This window comes from Brassica napus, chromosome A9 (genome assembly GCF_020379485.1).
Source record: "Brassica napus cultivar Da-Ae chromosome A9, Da-Ae, whole genome shotgun sequence".
In the NCBI taxonomy this organism is placed as follows: Eukaryota; Viridiplantae; Streptophyta; class Magnoliopsida; order Brassicales; family Brassicaceae; genus Brassica; species Brassica napus.
Genome location: NC_063442.1, coordinates 29,980,663 through 30,001,798, shown reverse-complemented (window position 1 = coordinate 30,001,798; position 21,136 = coordinate 29,980,663). Strand labels below are relative to the sequence as shown.

The 21,136-nt window shown below is 27.6% G+C and overlaps 3 long non-coding RNA genes across 12 annotated transcripts; all 3 read right to left on the bottom strand.

Moving 5' to 3' along the window:
- Positions 1–2,329: 2,329 nt before the first annotated feature.
- LOC125578257 lies at positions 2,330–4,510 on the bottom strand. Its single transcript, XR_007316356.1, has 4 exons — positions 3,989–4,510; positions 3,330–3,916; positions 3,112–3,224; positions 2,330–3,020 (listed from the first exon to the last, which is right to left on the bottom strand). It is a non-coding gene; the product is annotated as an uncharacterized LOC125578257 (long non-coding RNA).
- Positions 4,511–10,182: 5,672 nt separating this feature from the next.
- LOC106351537 lies at positions 10,183–12,589 on the bottom strand. 2 transcript variants are annotated; one of them, XR_001271315.3, is made up of 5 exons: positions 11,749–12,589; positions 11,569–11,654; positions 11,018–11,220; positions 10,567–10,928; positions 10,183–10,488 (listed from the first exon to the last, which is right to left on the bottom strand). It is a non-coding gene; the product is annotated as an uncharacterized LOC106351537 (long non-coding RNA). The 2 variants fall into 2 exon arrangements; XR_001271314.3 differs by having other exon boundaries at positions 11,569–11,651; positions 11,749–12,584.
- A 2,179-nt stretch (positions 12,590–14,768) lies between these two features.
- LOC106347148 lies at positions 14,769–20,377 on the bottom strand. Of its 9 annotated transcripts, XR_002653888.2 has the most exons (8): positions 17,302–19,991; positions 16,940–17,091; positions 16,746–16,858; positions 16,451–16,648; positions 16,147–16,257; positions 15,736–15,812; positions 15,583–15,644; positions 14,769–15,447 (listed from the first exon to the last, which is right to left on the bottom strand). It is a non-coding gene; the product is annotated as an uncharacterized LOC106347148 (long non-coding RNA). The 9 variants fall into 9 exon arrangements; XR_007316355.1 differs by having other exon boundaries at positions 15,741–15,812; positions 16,130–16,257; positions 16,746–17,091; positions 17,302–20,377; XR_002653889.2 differs by having other exon boundaries at positions 16,130–16,257; positions 16,746–17,091; positions 17,302–20,374.
- Positions 20,378–21,136: the final 759 nt, after the last annotated feature.

The window sequence follows — 21,136 nt, the reverse complement described above, 5'->3', positions numbered from 1 at the left end:
TAATAAACACATGAAGCAAAGGTTAGTTTTTACTAATGCTCCTCAAATAATAAAAAAAGAATGTCTTCCTTACATCATCCTTAATTAGTTTACGGTTCAACCATTTCTAATATAATGAGAGTAACATAATATTAGATGTTGATTATCTCCTTCCAATTAGTAATGCATAGAATGAGAGAAATTCAACGTAATACCACTTTAAAATTTTGTCATCATATTTATATAGAGTTAGTTTATAGATTACTTTATTTGTTTCAAAATGTAATCAGTTTAATTAAAATTAATATATAAAAGTTATTACTTTAGAAAATTGTCATTTAATATAAAAATTTAATCAATTACACAGTAATATATACATAATTTAATTGGCCACACAATATCCAATAAATATAAAGTTGCATTGAAATATAAAAACAGTTTATATAATGAAACAAAAAATACTTTTAAACCATTATATTATAAAACAAATAGAATATTCAAATTATATTGAAACATTATAATAGTAAGAATCAGAAAAGCTGAAATCTCAACGTCGAAGCCTTAGACCATCTCCAATGTATTCCTCTATTTTTTCTCTGAAATAGAGGAATTTCATAATAGAGATGGATTTGTCTCCGATATATTTTTCTATTTTCTCTTCTAAATAAGAATATTCTTGATATACTCTTTTCTAAGTTTACAAATAATATTTTTTTATTTGTGAAAGTTGATAACCAGCCCAATTTATTTTAGTATTTTATAAAATTATGATATTATTTACACTAAATATTTCTTTACAAAATACTATGTAAATACAAAATATAATTATATTTATATAAATAATATATTTCACTATAAAAATATTTTTGGTTATAATTTTTTAAGTAAAAAGTTAAAGGATCATTTTGTAAAAACAAATAGAGGAGGTGACATGGTAAAAATATAGTTTCTCAATGGCCGATTATTATCGCCTACGTGGACACTCTATCTGAGCTTTATATCCTCCAGTTTTAGTTAAAATTTGTAATATTTAAAAGTTATGACTTTAGAAAACTGTCATTTACTATATAAATTTAATCAATTACATAGTAATTTACATAATTTAATTGGCCACCCAATATCCAATAAATATAAAATTACATTGAAATACTAAAACAATTTATATAGTGAAACAAAAAATACTTTTAAACAATTATATTATAAAGCAAATGGAATATTCAAATTAATATTAAAACATTAGAATAGTAAGAATCAAAAAAGCTAAAATCTCAACGTCAATCATTTACGTGGCCATGCCTTAGAGCATCTCCAACCCACCTCTATATTTGTCTCTATAATAGCATTTAGAAGTAAAATCACTCTAATCCTACTCTATTTTCTTTTTAAAATAGAGATTGCTATATATTTAGAGGAAGAATTAACATTCCTCTATTATAGAGGCATACTTTTTTATTTGCGAAATGATCTTTTAACTTTTTATTTTAACAATTAAAACCAAAATAAATATATTTAGTGAAAATGTACTATTTATATAAATATATAATCATCTTTTTATTTACATAATAGTTTCTATAAAAATATTCAGTGTAAATAATATCATAGTTTTATGAATGTTATACTAAATTGGGTTGGTTTTCAACTTTCACAAATAAAAGGTACAATTTGTAAAATTAGAAAAGAATATATCATGATATGGATTTGTCTCCAATGTATTCTTCTATTTCTTCCTCTAAAATAGAGGAATTTCATAATAGAGTTTACATGTCTTTCATCAATCCTAAGTTTTATGATGCATTGTAACTCAGTAGTTCAAAAATACTGAGCTATACTTTAGAGCATTATGTATAGTAACTCAAACTGTATTGTTTAATTATATTAAATAATTTTTTTCAAACTTATTTTTTCACTTTTTTATTATGTATTAATATTCGGTTATATTTTTGCATTATTATTTTATTAATTCTCTAAATTTAACTTGGTAAACATAAGATGAAATAAAATTCGGTGAGTTAGTAATTTTTATTTGTATTGGCCTGATGAAACGCGAAAAATGATAACGTAAATTGATTTCTCTTTTTTTGTTCTTATTAATTTTCTCTTTTTATTCATAAATTTTATATATTTTTGGATTATAGTATGTATATTCAATTAATTTAGATGATGACTAAAATTTATTTAAATTCAACCTAATTTAACTAAATTTTCATTTTTTGTATGTTTTTGTTTTCATATTTATTATGCTTAAAATTATGTTTTGATTATATATTAATAATTTATTACGATTTTCAGTATATTTTATATAATTTCTCTCAAGTTAAATTTGGTAAGAGAAAAGAAGAAAATTTTCCAAGATCAGCAAAGATTATATTGAAATGAGCAGTCGATCTTTGTTGTCTTCCCGTGAGATCTTCAGATGCAAAAATAAAAAATGTAACATGAATATAAGCAAAAGCAATACACATATCTACTACATAGCTATAGGGTTAAGCCCACCTTGATTGTAACCGTGGAGAATCTTATATTTTTCTTCAGTCTCACATTTAAGTTTAATCGAAGTCTTTGAGAATTTTTCCTCTAGCATCCTCAACCGGCTCTGTATGTTCTCAGAGATTACGTTCAGACGCACCACAAGCTTATGATCTTTCCTAGCCTCTTCTTCTGCAAACCTAGAAATACTTTTGAGGTCACCCATCTTCCCCAAGTACTCTCCTATATAGTTAGCAGCCCTATAATAATCATCAGTATTGGCAAGCCATGCGTAAAGGCTAGAGTCAGCAGCACCACCACCACTCAGCCAATCTTTTTTACCATGACCATCTTCTTGATAAGCCTTCTTGGACAGCAAAGCATCGTTAAGTCCATTCCAGTCTCTGTTAAACTCAACTATCCCGGTTCCTGAATGACCGAAACAGTCCCACACGGTACGAACTCTAATAGGTTGAATCCTCTTCTGATCAATTCATCCTTAAGCTGTGGTCCGCTCTCCCCAGTACAACACAAACCATCATGTCTCATCTTTGTTGGTATATTAACCAAAATACCTTAACCCCAAACACAGATAAACCTTCTATTAGTAATATGCTAACATGATACTTTGTAATGAAAATAGAGAGATGGGATCTCATTAGTTACCTTTCCAAGACCACACAGGTTTCTCGAATTGATCATCATAAGCTAGAGGAATATCGCCAGTTAATGATGCCAAGGCTTTTGAGCGCTTAGAGACTGTAGCCGTAGAAAATTTTCTAGAAAATATAAAACGGTAGCAATTAATTTACAATGCGAACCAGTACCTTAGGAATTGGGATTGAACAAAGTTGGGATCCCCAACTAATAGTTGGTAACTATACATTCATGTCTCCTCTAAAGTTGATGCCTCCATGAATGGTTATGCACACCACTTGAGAGTATCAGTTGAACTGCACGCTACGTCTTTGTGTCCAAAAAGTCGATGCCATGCTTCCAACAAACTTAATGAAATAATCATGAGTGTTCCTCATCTGCTGAATATCATCTAACTCTGCTCCCTACCACGTCGTACCAACAAACGAAAACAAAATCATTAAACAAAACCAAAATCATCTAACATGATCTAAACTCAAGCTTACTAAATCAATAAACGAAATAAAAATCATCTAAACTCAAGCTTTCTAAATTAATTAATAAAGAAAAAAAAATCTAAACTCAAGTTTTCTTCTGAAAACGTTTTTGGGAGGATGATGGAGTAAAGAACGTCATTGAGTTAAAGATTAATTGAATGAAGAATCTTTTTATAGCTGGATTTCCACTGCTTCGTGTAGAAGATTAATTGAATGAAGAATCTTTTTATAGCTGGATTTCCACTGCTTCGTGTAGAAGATTAATTGAATGAAGAATCTTTGATTGGAGTTGGTTGATGGAGTAAAGAACGTCATCAATAACACTGAATCAACTTGTCCTGTGGGAGATAAATAATTCAGGGTTTATAATACTGATTAGGGGACGAAATTTTTTGGTTAAAATCACAAACCTGTGTCGTCAATAATGAGCATCTCCAGTCCAATAAAGGTCCCTCCTTTTGCTGTGTTTTTTTTACTCATAGAAATGTATGAGTCGAAATTGTAATTCGGATCGAGATGGACGTGGTGGGATGTGGAATACAAAGCAACATGAGAATTTCCGGTTAAAACAGGTGACTTTCAGTTGGGTTTCATTGCCATGGCTTAAGTTTACTGAGAGGAGGTTTTCGAGCTTAGATTTGTAGTAAGCTAAGAAGAAAGAGTTTATAAAAAAATGAAGAGAGGGAGGTGAAAGGAAACGATTAATTACAGAGGGGGATGGGTAACGGAAATGGAAGAAGATGAAACTTAGAAGATGATTGAATGGAATGAGTTAGGAGACCGATGTTTTAGAAGATTAGGATTTCTCAAGTGTTTTTTTACTTGGGCCATATATGAGACCCGATTTTTTTTAAGAATTGGCTAAACATAAATGACATGGCAGAGAGGATTTTTCTTATTGATTAATTTTTTGTGATGACGTGGCACGCTTCCTGCTCACCGTATCCGGCTTTTAGTATGACTAGGGATTAACCCGGGCTACGCCCGGGATTTTTACTTTTTTCTAATTTAAGTTGTTAAATTATTTATATTTAGGCTATGAAATATATTTATATAAATGTTAAGAATGCATGCCATACTTTAAATTTATTTTTAAATTTTAACACGTTAAATTAACATATTTTTTACTATTTAAATATTTTTTTTGTAATTTTGTTGGCTATCTAATTATCATATTTAGCAAAACTATCTGTTGAGTGTTAGAATAAATGTTTTAGATATTTAATTAAACTCCAGAGTATTTTCGGATCCACCACATGCTCAACAATCGATCGATCCGTAAAAAGATGGTTGATCTCCTTGGCCAGGTAAGTATAATTTTAGCAAAAATATCTTTGATTTTCAAATATTAAGTATATAACTATTCTTTGAATATTTTTTTTTTTGAATAGTATTTTTTGATTAAAATATTGTATTATAATGTTTATATAAAAATTTTGTGATGTTTGAATTGTGATGTTCGTATACTTAACCTAGATGACATTGATGTTTAACATTATTGTTTTCTGGAAATAGAAAATAATGATATATCAAAACGTATCTAATACTTGTTAAATGATAGTATAATGTAAATTACATCCATCATTTGAAAATAACCTTTTGTTGTTTTTATTTATTTATTTTAATCAGAAATTATTTTTATTTAAAAACATTATTCATATATAATATAATAGTTTAAGTTTGGAAGATTAATCTATATATGTAAATTATGTATATTTTTTTTTTTAAAAATAAAGATATTATATATAGAGTAACTGGATAAAAGCTGAATTTCTTATCTTGAAAATCAAATATTTATATTTTTGTCTTCATGTTATACTTACCAATCCATCATTGATATTTATAACTCAGTATGTTCTAAAAAAAACTTAGTTTTAAGTAATAAACGAATTTAATAAATTAAATTCATCACCTATAATGTTCTGTAAACTATATTTGAAAACTCTCTAAAATTATATTTTAAGCATAATATTAATATTATTTAATTTAAGTTATTTTAAGCATAATATATGCTAAACCAACTTAAATTATATTTACAATAGGACCATCCTAAACCGGTTAATAAACCAAAAATAATACTAAACCAACATAAACCAATACCTGATTCGGCGAGGAAGGAAGTGTTTCGGGATAAACGCTTGAATGGTTATTAACTGTAATGGTTTGATCATGAAAGAGTTAGTATAAGTATTAACAATAAAATTATGGATTAGATTAATTTAAATTTGTAAGAATACTTTTGTGTCTATGAAAAGCAATTCAATTCCCATTAATAAGTTTGGCTTTTGGAAGTTGCGGGTTTTCCAACAATGAATCCACCTAACAAAAAGTTCATTGTTATAAAAAATCTCCTTCAAGGTCATTAAAGGTTTTTGGGACGGCAAGAATTGATGGTGAAACTATTTTTTTGCTCGAGTGCTTTGAAGTTTTCTTTGATTGTGTGAGGTTGATGTTGATGGGATAATCAGTTTTATAGGAACTTTCTTGATGTAAAACTATATATTTTTTTTGTTTAATGTGGTATTTCCATTTTTATATAATATACTACCATTTTAAGATAGATGTACATTTTAGGATAGATGTTTAAATCTTAATGTACTTTTTTTCATTTTTAAATGTTTATCTCCATTTCTTATATTTTTACTTACGTAATATCTATATTTTATATTTTAAAATAGATATTTAAATCTTAATGTACTTTTTCCATTTTTTTTAATTGTGTATTTACTTATATTATATATTTTACATTTTAAGATAGATGTTTAATGTTTAATGAACTTTTTCCATTTTCTTAAAAAATTGTGTATTTACTTATTATTATATATATAATTCATATATTATATATTTACATTATTTACTTATTATTTATTTTCCTGTATATGTATTTCTATTTCCTGTACTTTTTATTTACTTAATATCTCTATTTTACATTTTAAGATAGATGTTTAAATGTTAATTTACGTTTTCCATTTTTTTAAATTGTATATTTCTATTTGTTATACTTTCTATTTACGTAATATCTATATTTTAAATTTTAAGATATATTTTTAAATCTTAATGTAATTTTCCATTTTTTAAATTGGGTATTTACCTATATTATATATTTACTTATTAATTATTTTTATTTATATTGTGTATTTCTATTTCTTATACTTTCTATTTACTAATAATTTTATATTTTAAGATAGATTTACATTTTAAGATAGATGTTTAAATACTAATGTACTTTTTCCACTTTTTTAAATTGTGTATTTCCTTTTCTTATACTTTCTATTTGCGTAATATCTATATTTTATATTTTAAGATAGATGTTTAAATCTTAATATATTTTTTCCATTGTTTTTAAGTTGTGTATTTCTTTTTCTTATACTTTCTATTTACTTAATATCTATATTTTACATTTTAAGATAGATGTTTAATATTTAATGTATTCTTTCCATTTTTTAAAATTGTGCATTTACTTATTATTGTATATATAATTCGTATATTTATATATTTATAATATATACTTATTATTTATTTTTCTATATATTGAGTATTTCTCTTTCTTATACTTTATATTTAGTTAATATCTATATTTTAAGATAGATGTTTAAGTTTTAATGTATTTTTCCATTTTTAATGTAAAACGACAATGTTTAATAGAAGAATTTGGACAAATAGTCAAATAGTTATATTTATGTTTTTTTTCTTTTTTTTATAAAATGGTAATGTTACATTATGGAGATAAGCCATTTTTTTAGTGAAAAATGGTAATCTTACATATGTTTAATGTAGATTTCCATTTTTTATGTTGTATGTTTACATATTATTGTTATTTTTAAATGTAAAATGGTAATCTTACATATGTTTAATGTAGTATTTCCATTTTTTATGTTGTATGTTTACATATTATTTTTTAAAAATAAAAATGTAAAATGGTAATCTTACATATGTTTAATGTAGTATTTCTATTTTTTATGTTGTATGTTTACATATATTTATTATTTTCGAAATTATATATAATGTTTTTTGTTTTTTTATAAAACGGTAATGTTACATTATGGAGATAAGCCGTTTTTTTAAGTGAAAAATGGTAATCTTACATATGTTTAATGTAGTTTTTCCATTTTTTATGTTGTATGTTTAGATATTATTTATAATTTTTGAAAATTAGTAAAACTATATTTTATGCCACGTGTCATCTTTCGGAAGTAGTTTTTTTTTGCTGATGTGGACGCTCTATGGAGCCTCAAAAGGTCCCTTTTATTAGTATAGACTAGATCATTTCTCCGCGCTACGCGCGGATAATATATTTAAATTTGTTATATTTATCATTTTTATTTCTATGTAAATTTTTGTATATTAAATTATATATAACTAATTTTTAAATTTGATTTTTTTTATATTATTAGTTTGAAGTAAGTATTTCTACAATATGTAACACAATTAACTAATAAAATATGAAGAATCAAGTCCGACATTTTAAAGTTATGTAAAAAAAAATATAATTATGTATAGAACATAAATTATCTTAGTTTAAAACATCGGAATCTCATCTCAAATAAATTCACGAAAAGAAAAAGTACTCCAATAACCTACTTAAAATATAAAACCCTCTTTTCAAAAAGAAAGTGTACTTAATAATATTTTTTTATGTGTAATAGTTGAAAACTGACAATTGAATATCGATCTAGAATATTATTTTAATATATCTAATGGTAAAATACTAATTGTAATAAACAAATTTTGATTTTTTTAATACTTCATGAATTAGAAGTCTTTAAAATATATAATCTATTTTATTAACATAATCTATTTTTTATTCATTTATTATTTTTACGTTACAAAATATTGCTTTAGTTTTATTTGTATATTATTTTTTTTAATAATTTAGTTTCTTTTTAAGTATTTTAAAATTATCAAGAATATAATATATTTAAAATTATTTATTTAAATATATCCAAATATGATGTCTCATTTTTATGTGTGTTTGCGTTAAGCATATTAAATTTGTAGTTTGTATATTTAATAACACTTTGTGGCGTGTTGTTCTATGGTTTTAATAAATGTGTTGTCATTTCATTTTTATTACTACTAACATGATGTTTTAGTGATCAGTGATAATGTATTTTTAACGTTATGTTTTATATTTTATCGTATATTTTCTAACTCTTTATGTTGGCACTTTTTTGGAATCATTTTAATTAGATAATATGTTTAAAGATGTAAATAAAACTGTGTATGTTGTGAATTTAGACTTTTTAGTGTAGCTGAGCACTATCAATTATGGAAATTATATTATGATTTTATTTTACTAAATTTTTCTTTTATTGTATACTAGTGGTATTCCGGCGCTACGCGCCGGGTTCATATGTTTTATTCTTATATGAATTTACATTTCATTTTATGGTCTTAGTAAAGAATTATGTTCAAAAATGTGAAAATGAAAACATGTTAAAAGAAAATGATTTTTTTCGATCCATTTGATAGTGGTTAGCGACCATTTTGTATTGCTTTTTTTTAGTTGCTTAGTTCAAAGTGGAATAGCATAAGTGGTTGTGACTAATCGATTCAGTAAAAGTAGAATAAAAAACTGATAGTTGTAACAAATTTTATTTAGTTAAAAATTTAAACATATAGTAAAGTTGATGTTTTATTTAGAGAATAAATTTATATTATTGAGCACCATGTGGACAGTATATAGAAGAAACGGCATTTAAAATTTTATTTTAGAGACTAATGTGAATTTCTTACCAAAAAATAAGGTAGTTAAGCTCATCTTTATTCGTAAGATGTAAAGGAAAGCTTCCTGAAATTTATTCTTTATAACTCCGATTCTGCTATACATATTAGATTCAAACAACAAAGCAAGCTCAAATGTGTCATCCGAAGAACAACAACAACACGAAACTCCCAAATTTCAATTAGAAAACCCTAAGTAGAATTAGGGGGTTGGCTCAAATTCTGCTTTCTATATTGGTTTGCTCAAGTTACATATTATTTTTCGGTTGATATACTTATTTAATAACTTGGCTCATTATTTTTATATATATTTTAGCTTGCTAATATTTTTATTGTGGAATTCATTTTATTTAGTTATCTAATTGTATTTATGTGTTTCATCTATAGATGTGTATTTAGCTTATTTTGGTTGGTTCCAACAAAAAAAAAGCCCCTATATTTCTGACAAAAATATTAAAGATATATACTAACCATATAGATAAAATAATTTTGTGTGCTACAAATGATCCACTTTACTATTTTATGTAATGCAATATAAATTAATATTTTTTAATTATAAATATGATTTATTTAAATAAATATTATTATTATTATTAAAAAAACAATTATGCTCATATTAAAAAATATTTCTGAACCAGCCACCGATCTCAGGCTTTTTTTTCCTTGATAAGTTATAATGCAAGATTTATAAGAGATAAGGAACAGAGAAACTGTTCGTAGCTGAAGGCGAGAAGAGTTTTGTAGAAGTTGGAATCTTGTTGATGCAAGTGTTCTCAAGGTCGTTAGTGAAGGTGAGTGGAGTTGGCGGTTGTTTGTTCTGTTGATGGCATCGTTAAATAACATGAAGGTGGTTTGTTGGCGGTTGTTTGTAAGCTGAGGGTTGACTGGAATTTAAGTTATTAGAATTAAAACTTACATCGAGTTCAAGGCAACCAAATGAAAGAAAAAAAAAGAAGTAACATGTATTAAATAAAGAAACACGCATCTATTCAAACATACAAAAAGCCTAAATCAAAGGGAGTAGTTGCGGTGGACAGACTGATGAGAACTACACAACTTTAGAAGTTAAGCTTTGTGCAGTTCCTTCAACCATCAACAACATCAATCCACCGTTGGTCTTGGGGGCTTCTCTGGTCACACCATGAGAAGCCTTAAGTGTTCACAGCTCCAGCGCCAGGGTTCCTCTCTGTGCATAGACAATTCAAAAAACGGAGAAGTAAATAGAGTGAGCCGAGTACACATATAGACAATGGGTAGCACGTACATGTTCCGCAAAGTTTGGCAGGGGCTGACGTTCATTGTCATTAAAGGTCGTTGCTGTGCTTAAAAACTGATGTTTAGAAGAAGAAAACTTGAACTCGAACAGCTTTAACTTAAAAGTGTAGGTTATGACTAAATTTTTTATTTATGTTGGCAGTGTTCTCGCCTCTGTGTCTTCAACAGATGCATCCTGTTTCACAAAAAAAATTCCAGTAAGCTGTGTTGATATTTGAAAAAAATCATAACACATTTCCAAATGTAGGAGCGATATTACCGTGAGCTGTGCGGAGTTGTATCTTTATTGCAAACTATTCCTTTTTTATCTCTGAAACTCTTCATGGAGAGCTTGCTTTTTCATTCTCCATCCTAGAATCAATTTAGAAGCAAGAGAGACAAGACTTATATTAGTTGGATTTCATGTGATTACAAAATCAATTTTCTGGACACCTTCATACTTGGTGGAGGTTGAGGAAAACCCGCCATCATTGACACATCCTGCGTAATGTTATGTCTCAGAGATTGAGAACTGAAGCACGCTAAGTGTATAGTTGAAATGAGGGCGGTGGAAAGTCTAACGCTTCCAGGAAGTTCTGGCTGGCTAGACACTCTTAATCAAAAGAGAAATGGGTGCTCTATGTAGCATATAGGAAGAGTAAACCTGATAGCAAAGTAAAGGAGAGCATTAGTGTAAATCACAATAAGATTACCTTCAACTAATTTGGACTAATGTTCGTGGCTAAGATGACGTTAGGCTCAACACGTAGGGGATTCAATTTGTCATGGAGGTTGGTGCGAGCATCAGAAACATTGAGGTACACAGTTGTGTCACTTTAGAGTGGGGACGACGTGGTATCAAAGAACATGCTAAAAACAAAAGCTACATCTATGAATCCAATTAACATATATAAAATGATTCCCGCGTTACATGCCTCTCAATTCTTAGGCTCAACATTATATCTAAAATACTTAAGCAAAACAGTATGAACGCAATGTTTTGGAAACAAACCTGATAATTGGGTGTTCGTATTGGCAAGTAACATCAGTTGATCATGAACAACTCTGTAGGTATAGGGTTTGTGGGCTATGTAACTACTACAAAGGTTGTATACAAAAAAAATCAAAATTTACCAAATTCAAAATTTCTAAACAATTATATAGATACGTCACATGCGAGGAGAAGACATACCTTCTCATCAATCGAAACCATGTTGATTCCCATAAGTGAGTTGAACTGTACATCGCAGGAAGGTGCGATGCCATATTTATAGCTAAAGCTGAAACCGGTTACGATGGGATACGAAGAGGTAGATTGATTGCTTCAAGTTAACGCGGAGTAAAGAACAGAGTTATTAATGGTGGAGAACGTTATGTAGCTCGCAACGTCGCTTTAGGCTTCTGTGTGTTTTCATCGTTGAGGTCGCGCACAAGAAGAAGACTGCAGAGGGAACCCTAATGCGCGTGGGTTTCTAACATGTGTGCTCAAGTTTGGGCTAACTGTGCAAAAGAAATAAAAGCCCATATCATATCAATGGATTAAGAGATCCAACAAAAAACCAAAAATCGCAAACAGCCTAAAGTGACGACACGTGTCGTGAAATGCCCAACCTTATAGGGTGACGTGGACGCCTATGGAGAGACTAAAGTCTCCTTTATTTATAAAGATTTTTTGTTTTATTTTTTTATTTTTAAAATTTTATTACCTTATTCTTTAATTGTAGATAATTGCTATTTCTAATTTTTGTTTCATATACCTTAAAAGTCTTCGGTTGATTTTTTATTGTTTTCTTTCTTCAATTACAATGTACAGTTCAACCGTTTTTTTTTTTGAGATCAAACTACTAATATCATTAGATAGAAAAGCTTAATCTCCAAGAATGGAGTGAGTATTTGTGCTAGAGAAAACTGATTTAGCCACTAATATAGTGAGATATTATAATATTAGAAGGTATGAAAACTCTTTTATGTTGGATATAATTAAGTTGTTGTCAATTGATTATATATTTGTGATAACTGGAAATACATCTTTATGTCTTCTTACATCATCCTTCATTGATTTACGGTTCGACCATTTTTTAATATACTGAAAGTAACATAATATTAAATGTTGATTATCTCCTTCCAATTAGGAATGCACAGAATCAGAGAAATTTAAGGTGATACCACTTTACAAATTTGTCCTCATATCTATATAAAGTTAGTCTATATGTTTCAAAATGTAATCAGTTTTAATTAAAATCTATAATATTTAAAAGTTATTACTTTAGAAAACTGTCATTTAATATATAAATTTAATCAATTACACAATAATTTACATAATTTAATTGGCCACACAATATCAATAAATATAAAGTTACATTGAAATATAAAAACAATTTATATAGTGAAACAAAAAACACTTTTAAACCATTATATTATAAAACAAAAGAAATATTCAAATTATATTGAAGCATTAGAATAGTAAGAATTAGAAAAGCTGAAATTTCAACGTCGATCATTTACGTCGGTCATGCCTTAGACCATCTCCAATGTATTCCTCTATTTTTTTTCTCTAAAATAGAGGAATTTCATAATAGAGATGGATTTGTCTCCGATGTATTTTTCTATTTTCTATCCTAAAAAGGAATATTCTTGATATATTCTTCTCTAAGTTTACAAATAATATATTTTATTTGTGAAAGTTGAAACCAGCCCAATTTCTTTTAGTATTTTATAAAATTATGATATTATTTACACTAAATATTTCTTTACAAACTATTATGTAAATAAAAAATATAATTATATTTATATAAATAATATATTTCACTAAAAATATATTTTCGGTTATAATTGCTTAAGTAAAAAGTTAAATGATCATTTTGTAAAAAAAAAATAGAGGAGGTGACATGTCAAAAAATATAGTTTCTCATTGGACGATTATTTTCGCCTACGTGGACACTCTATCTGAGGCTTATTTCCTCCAGTTTTAATTAAAATCTGTAATATTTAAGAGTTATTACTTTAGAAAACTGTGATTTAATATATAAATTTAATCAATTACACAGTAATTTACTTAATTTAATTGGCCAAACAATATCCAATTAATAAAGTTACATTGAAATATAAAAAAAATTATATAGTGAAACAAAAAATAAATTTCCATATCTACGAAAATTCTACATCAGAAAAGGAAGGTAGTATAATTCCTTGAATCGAGATTTTTAAACACAAACATCCAAAATATAATCAAGGTATGACAATGTTTTACTTAAGAATTGAGTTATTGGTATATCAAAAAATTTGAGAAATAATGAATTATTAAACAAAATAATTCAAACTTTTAACATTTGAAAGATAATGAAATATATGAAGTCATAACTCAACTATTTTAATAGTAAAATTTGGGCTACGCAAAATATCCAAACCCAAAGATCCGACTTAAATCAACCCGAAAATCAGGCTTTCGAACTCGATCAGATATGTGATAAATAACCGAATGGGTCTTAAATTGATGTATCTGAAGATCTGGAACCCAATCTGGTCTAAACCAAGAATCAAATGAGTAACCGAAGATATCCAAAATTTATATATATATCTAAAAATATTTGTTACAATTGTACATATAAGTATTTTAATAATTTAATTTAAAATCATAAGTTAATTATATTATTTAATTTCAATATTTTGTGTGTTTTCGGTTAAAATAGGATAGCGTGAATAAAAATGCTCAAAAGTGTATATAATGAATTTTTTTTGGTTATTATTGGTACATTTGGATAGTTTGGATACAAAATACTTGAACTAAATTGGGTAATATGGTTACTTTTAGTACAAATATCTGAACATGTTTAAAATACATTGCTAATTCGGTTATTTTCAGGGTAAAAAACATTTTGTAATTTTGTATAACATTTAATATATTTTAATTTTGTTAAATTATTTATTTTTTACTTCTATGTCAATTTTTATCGTTTTACATTGTATTCAAATTAATTCTAAATTTTAAATAAATAAATTTTATAATATAATAGCTGAATTTATTTGATTGGAAATTGTTTTTTTTAGTTAAACTGAAATGAATATTTTTCTTTTCTTTTCTTTTTAGAAAGTCTCGATCTCACCGTGGAGCTTCGAGTTACGATTTCAGAACCTTGTAGCCAGAGATTACTCAGAAGAAGCATATGACAATGGTTCCATCAAGGTTTTGCCGATGAGTATCTCAACTCGATCTCACCGGAGAATCTTGTTCTTTTAATGTAAAGAACACATACAAAGAAGAAAAGTTGGATTGTATTAGCTTTACTAAGTTTAACACTGATACGTTTGGTATTTGGCACAATAGCAGCACAGAAAGTCATCTGACACTGTAAGAGAACTGACCAATTCCCAATTGTTGATATCTTCAGAGGTCCATGAGCTTTCATAAATGACTGCAGGACGTCATCGAGAAGCCAACTTGATTTGTCATGTGCGATTCCAATTATGTGGAAGATACATTCAACTCCGACCAACAACTCCCATCTGAGCAACTGGCAGAAGCTTAGTAGACGGCTGAACAACTTCACAACCTTAGCCAGAAGGCTTTTCAGCGCTAGTGGCGGGTTACGGGTATATCACGTCTAACAAAGGAAAACCCATCCCTATCATCTTCTTCAAGGTTACTGCCCCTTTAATCTAAATAAGATGAAGAAAATGAACATCTAAGAATGTACATATCCTGCAGGAGTACGTATCAGTGTACCAGTTACATGCCCCAAACTTATGGAGAGTTTTCCCATGTACGATTTTAGAGACAATGATGGTTCTTGAAGTACTCCTTCTCGAGTGTGGTTGGATATCAGGTGGAAGGTCGAGGACGTCAAGTCCTTTTCTACACGCCAGATCACACACAGTTTGTGTTCTATTGTGCCTGCACACAGTTACACCAATTCGTTACAAACAGTGAAAGTCACTGACACATGTCTTTTAGAAATGGTCACTGAAACATCAAAAAATACAGGGTATTGATGCCGTTTCTGGATATGATTTGGGATGATGCTTATACCAGTCTTATAAAAAAAATCGCTTTAAACATGAGTCCTGCTTTAGTTTCCATTTGCTAATCAACTGCAATTGTTCATTATATGGTTAACTGAACAGTTTATATGGTGCAGAGATACAAAGTAAGAGAAATAAAAAAAATTTGATGAATGCTGACCTTACAGATTTTTAAGCTGAGACCAGTTGCCAATACACTCTGAGATGGTTCCCTAGAAGTGATTGTCACTTACCCTTCTGCAGTTGAAAACACAAAAACAGTTTAGGACTATTAAATTTACCTTCTTGGACTACTTATAGGTTTTCTTGACGACCTCGTTGTTAACTGAGGTGAGAATTCATAAGTTTCAAAGAATTTCATACTACAGAAAAAAAAGTATACATAAAAGTCAGGAAGAATTCAACATGAAAACTTAAAAGTTAAAACCCAGAAAAGGTTTAGCTCAAACTTATATTACAACTCTAAAAATTACTCCACTGCATCCAATCAAGAAAAATATTCAAATTTACACACACAGAATTAATATTCTTATGAGGGCTAATATTGATCTCACGGTAGACGGAACTGTACTTGATTCTGACTATGGTCATCCGTGTTGTTTTGGGAGCTCTGACATGATCGGAACACGGGTTATGCTTCAAAACCAACAATCGTTCTGATCTTATATCCATGCCTAACTCCCTGCTTAAATAGAAAGGTGATTATGTGAATGAAAAACAATGCTATGATTTTGCTGTTTTTTAAGAATTAAGCTAACATCAATGAAAGGGTTCAAAAAAAAAAAAAAGCTAACATCAATGGATCACGCAAAAAGAATCGAAGGAACTATTTTGAGCAGAGTAAAATAATGAATATGAAGAGAGTAGACACAAACCTTGATTGTTATAATACAGGACGATGGGAGACCTTCCCGTGGAGACAAAAGACTTTCGTGGATTAAGCAGTAGGTACTTGTAAATGGTTATTCTCAAAAGTGTGTTACAGGATCCGACTAAACTATCATATGAAGTAGAACAATCTGGTCGTTGTGCCATCAATACGCCTCAAGCCTCAACTTAATCACTATCAAAGTCTACATAAATCAAGTATATAGTTTTTTTTTTGATCAATTAAGTATTTAGTTTCTACATTAAAACCAGAGAGGAAGGTAAAACCTGGTTACAACTTACATTAGGACGGCACTGGCTTCTTTGGATACCGATGGTGATGAAGGTGGAGCCAATAGGAATTTGAGTTTCCAGACTGTGTTTCACCTCAGTTCCATTTTGGTGAAGCCATCTCGCTGTTAGAAAATCTTGAAGGATTTAACGGTGATGAATCTGATGTAATGGAAGATCAAGAACCCAAAGAATGAGAACTTAACGATTAGGATAAACACGTAGTTTGGAGCTCATGGAGACCAGTTGCAGAAGTCTGGAAAGTTGGATGATGACTTTCTGTTATCCTTGGCTTTTGAAGATGGGAGTTTGCTGATTTCTTCATGATCAGTGTTTGGTTGATGACAGAGATTTAGCGCTGGAAATACAAACCCAAAAATCAACTCGACAGGTTCAATCATCAGTCGATTCAAAATAAATAGAATCACTCAAAAAAAAAATATCAGATCCAATCAATCTTTAAACTACAGCTTAATTTGGTTTTGACCTAAAAACCCAATATCCAAATACACAGAGAGCTTGCATATATATTATAAAACAAATTTAGAGGGGGAGAGATGAGAGCCACCTTGATCCAGAGTTGATGACATTGGCATGACCGGGGAAATATAGATTCTACGTTGTAGTTCTTCTTCTCCTCAGCAAAATTGGATGTGAAGAGGTAGATTATATAGTGATTGCACTAAATGATAAAGCTTTATGAGTCACAATTTTAATGTTACAGAGGAGAAGAGGTGAAACGGTTGGGATTTCTTCGAGGAAAAGGAGGAAGACGAAGTCGTCGAACTAATTTTGGATGTGTGAGGAACATATGACATGGCACAATACAACTCTATGATTGGTCTGAATTATTAATGTGACGTGGATCCCTTCTCCATTGAGAATATCTGGCTTTTAGTATAGTATAGATATCCATTGAAACAAAACGGTTAAAGGGATAAACCAATAACTTTGATTTCATTATAAAATTGATACATGTTTGTAGAATTTTTCAAAAGTACATAAAATATATACCAAAATACAAAATATACTTGAAATACAATATTTGATGATTACATACAGAATAACAAATACTTAATGTAGTTTAGTGCAGAATTTAGATAGGATGAATGTAATAAATTTGCTATTTAAAGTTTTATAGATTAAAATTGACATTTTATGTTAATTTACCTAACATCTTTTTTTCTTTCAAAAAACATACATTTAAACAAAATTAACCCACATTACTTATTTTGATAGTTTGTTGAATTTATAAGATCAAAATTTATAACTTTAGCTTGCCTGTTATATATTAAAAAGAATTGTCTGGCAATAATTAAGTTAAATTTCAGCAAAAAAAAAGATTAAATAAAGTAAATTCATCTTTGGATTCAGAAATTCAAGCTCTGCTGTAAGGAATACTGGAAAAGAAAAATTCAACAAATGAAAAATCAGTCAACAAATCAAAGAAAAACTGTAGAGAATTGAAAACATGCAAAACCTTCTTTGTCAAGGCCAAAACCTTATGCTTCGTATATTCAACTCGAAGATAAATGCCGAGAGTGTAGTTATGGTTGTCCAGGAGAAAAATATTTTATGCTCGATACTCTCTCTAAACCGTGACTATTATCGTACCAGTATCAATTGCTTCCCATAATTCCACCAAATCAATATAAAATCTTGTCGATAAATGATTTTTAAGTACTAATCTAGACGAAGAAAAAAAAATTGTTGCAGAAAGAAAAGAAGATATAAAGAAACACATGTCAAAATTGAAAATTTAAGAGAGATTATAAGATCTTTTTTTGTTGGGGAATATAGAAAAAAGGGGAGATAACAGAGGGTTGAGTACGAAGGTTGTAAGGAGAGGGTGGAGTCTCCTCTGTTTTTGGGGTTATGCGCTCTGTTTCTGTTGTTTCCACGGGGCATTACTCGGTTTGTTGTGTTGGTGTTGGTTGTCTGTAACTCTGTATGGCAACGATGAAATATAAAAGGAACTTTTTTTTTTTTTTTGTAACTGAATATAAAAGGAACTTTGAAGTCAAAAAAAAAACAGAGGGTTATAAAAAAAGGAAAACAGTTTGAAATCGTGGAAATGAGATTTTCTGAACGTGGATGAAATATCAAGATATAATTACTAAAAATTAGGGATGAAAAAGAATTATTTTCAAACACTTTTTTTTTAAAGTGTTTTCCAACTATAAAATTTGATTAGCCATGTGACTTGTGCTTTAGTATATAAAGGATATACGATTTTGATTTATTTTTTCTTTAAAAAAGAAAATAAATAAAAATAAATATCTAGACCACGTCAGTTTATATGTAAATTATTTTATTTTGTAAAAGTATATATGATTCACATTATAAAAGGATATCCGGAACCGATCCGAACCGGTGTGAACCGGTGTGAACCAAAACTTATTAAATAACTAGGATATATAATTCATTGATCCGAACCCGATCGGATCTTACCTGAACCTGAGCTGAATATCCGAAATCCCAACCTTAATAGCTTATAAATCTAATCCATTAATTAAGTGTCATATTTTTTATCTACTATTGACAAGTAATAGTAAGACCATTTAAATAATTACTTAATGTAAAATATTTAAATATTTATATTAGATCTTAATACTCAATAAGATATTAATAATAAATCAATAAATTTGAATTTTTTCAATTCTAAGAAAATCTGTTGAAACAAATCTAACAAAATCCTACCAAACATTTTAAATATTTTTTAAAAATCATGCATTAATTAATTTTGTAATTAATAATATAATAACTTAATTAGAATTTATCATTAAAAATTATGTTATTTTATAAATTTATGATTATAAATTATCAATACTATTAAAATAGGTGTGCTCTATCAACTAAATATAAAAAAAAATTACATTAAATTGGTAGATTAACCTATTTTTAAAATGCTTTCATTTAACTAATTTTATCATTCATCGATAAAACATCTTAAACTATCTAATATTGTATGCAAAAACTAAAATCATTAACATATGTTAAAATTTTATTTACAACTATATATTATTTTTTGTTTACTTTGGAAAAAAATCAATTATATTATCTAAAAATGATTAAATACAAAATATTATAGTACATAACTAACATTTAGTTCATGTATTATTTACAAAATATGTTACTAGAAATATTTGAAATTTTAATAACTAATTAAAGGTATTAATAAAAATTATTTTCATTATCAATTTAATATTTATTTAAATTAAAACAAAATATCTGGAGAAATGTTTTAAAAAATCTTACCAAAAATTCAAATATATTCTTATAAAATAATGAATTGATTTTGTAGAAAACAAATTCAAAAATCATATAATCTTCCAAACTCAAAAATGGTTGTGTAATTTTTCAAAAAATTGAAAATTAAATATTAAAATCCAAAAATGATAAAGTTTTAAATTTTGTAAGAGATAAAATAATAGATGCTAAAATATAATTTTTTGAAAAGTAACACAAAAATAGGTTGTAAGAATTCAAAGTAATATAATATTTTTGAAATATTAATTTAATAATTAAAAATCAGAAAACTTGATACCATAACATCCAAAAGTATCCTATATTGATAAAATATACTATAATAATCTGAAAAATACCACTATGTATACAATTTACTAAATTAACCGAGTAGATATTATTTAAGCATAAAAATGTATTTACTTATAAAATTTTGCAAAATACAAAAATGATAGATGTTCAACTATATTTTAAGCAACATATATATATATATATATATAAATTATTATAAACAAATATCCATCTAAAGTATAACTAAATAATTTTAAAACGTATTGTAAACAAACTATAGAAATAAAAAAATAAATTAAAGGAGACTATAGAAAGTTGTTTAAAACTTTTATAATGATATCAAAGTTATACATTTATAAAATAAAAAATATCTACACGTATGTGTGGGGCAAAACTCTAAGGACAATTCTCTCAAATAGTATTTTTTAAGTTTTTATCACAAAATAGCTTTCAAAAAAGAAAATAACCAAAATAGTTTTTTTATTTTCAATTTTTTAATATTTTTTTAATTTGAAATCCTATCCTCAAAATATCATCCGTTAGCTCTAAACCTAAGTCTAGATTAGTTAACCATATGATAAAAATATATTTTCTCTTTAATAAAACTTATTTTGGTTATTTTCTGCATTGAAAACTATTTTTGTTACAAAACTAAAAAAAATGCGTAATTTCTCAAACTTAAAGTCTAATCCCCTATATATTAAAAGAGAAGCATTACAACATATTTTTGTAGCCACATCTCATCACCACAATCATTCTTAGAATCCTTAGAAAAATATATTGGTCCATATAAATATATAATAAGTTTTTTATTAAAATAACCATAAATTAATCATAAATGTTCTTCGTTGTTTCCTTAAATAAAA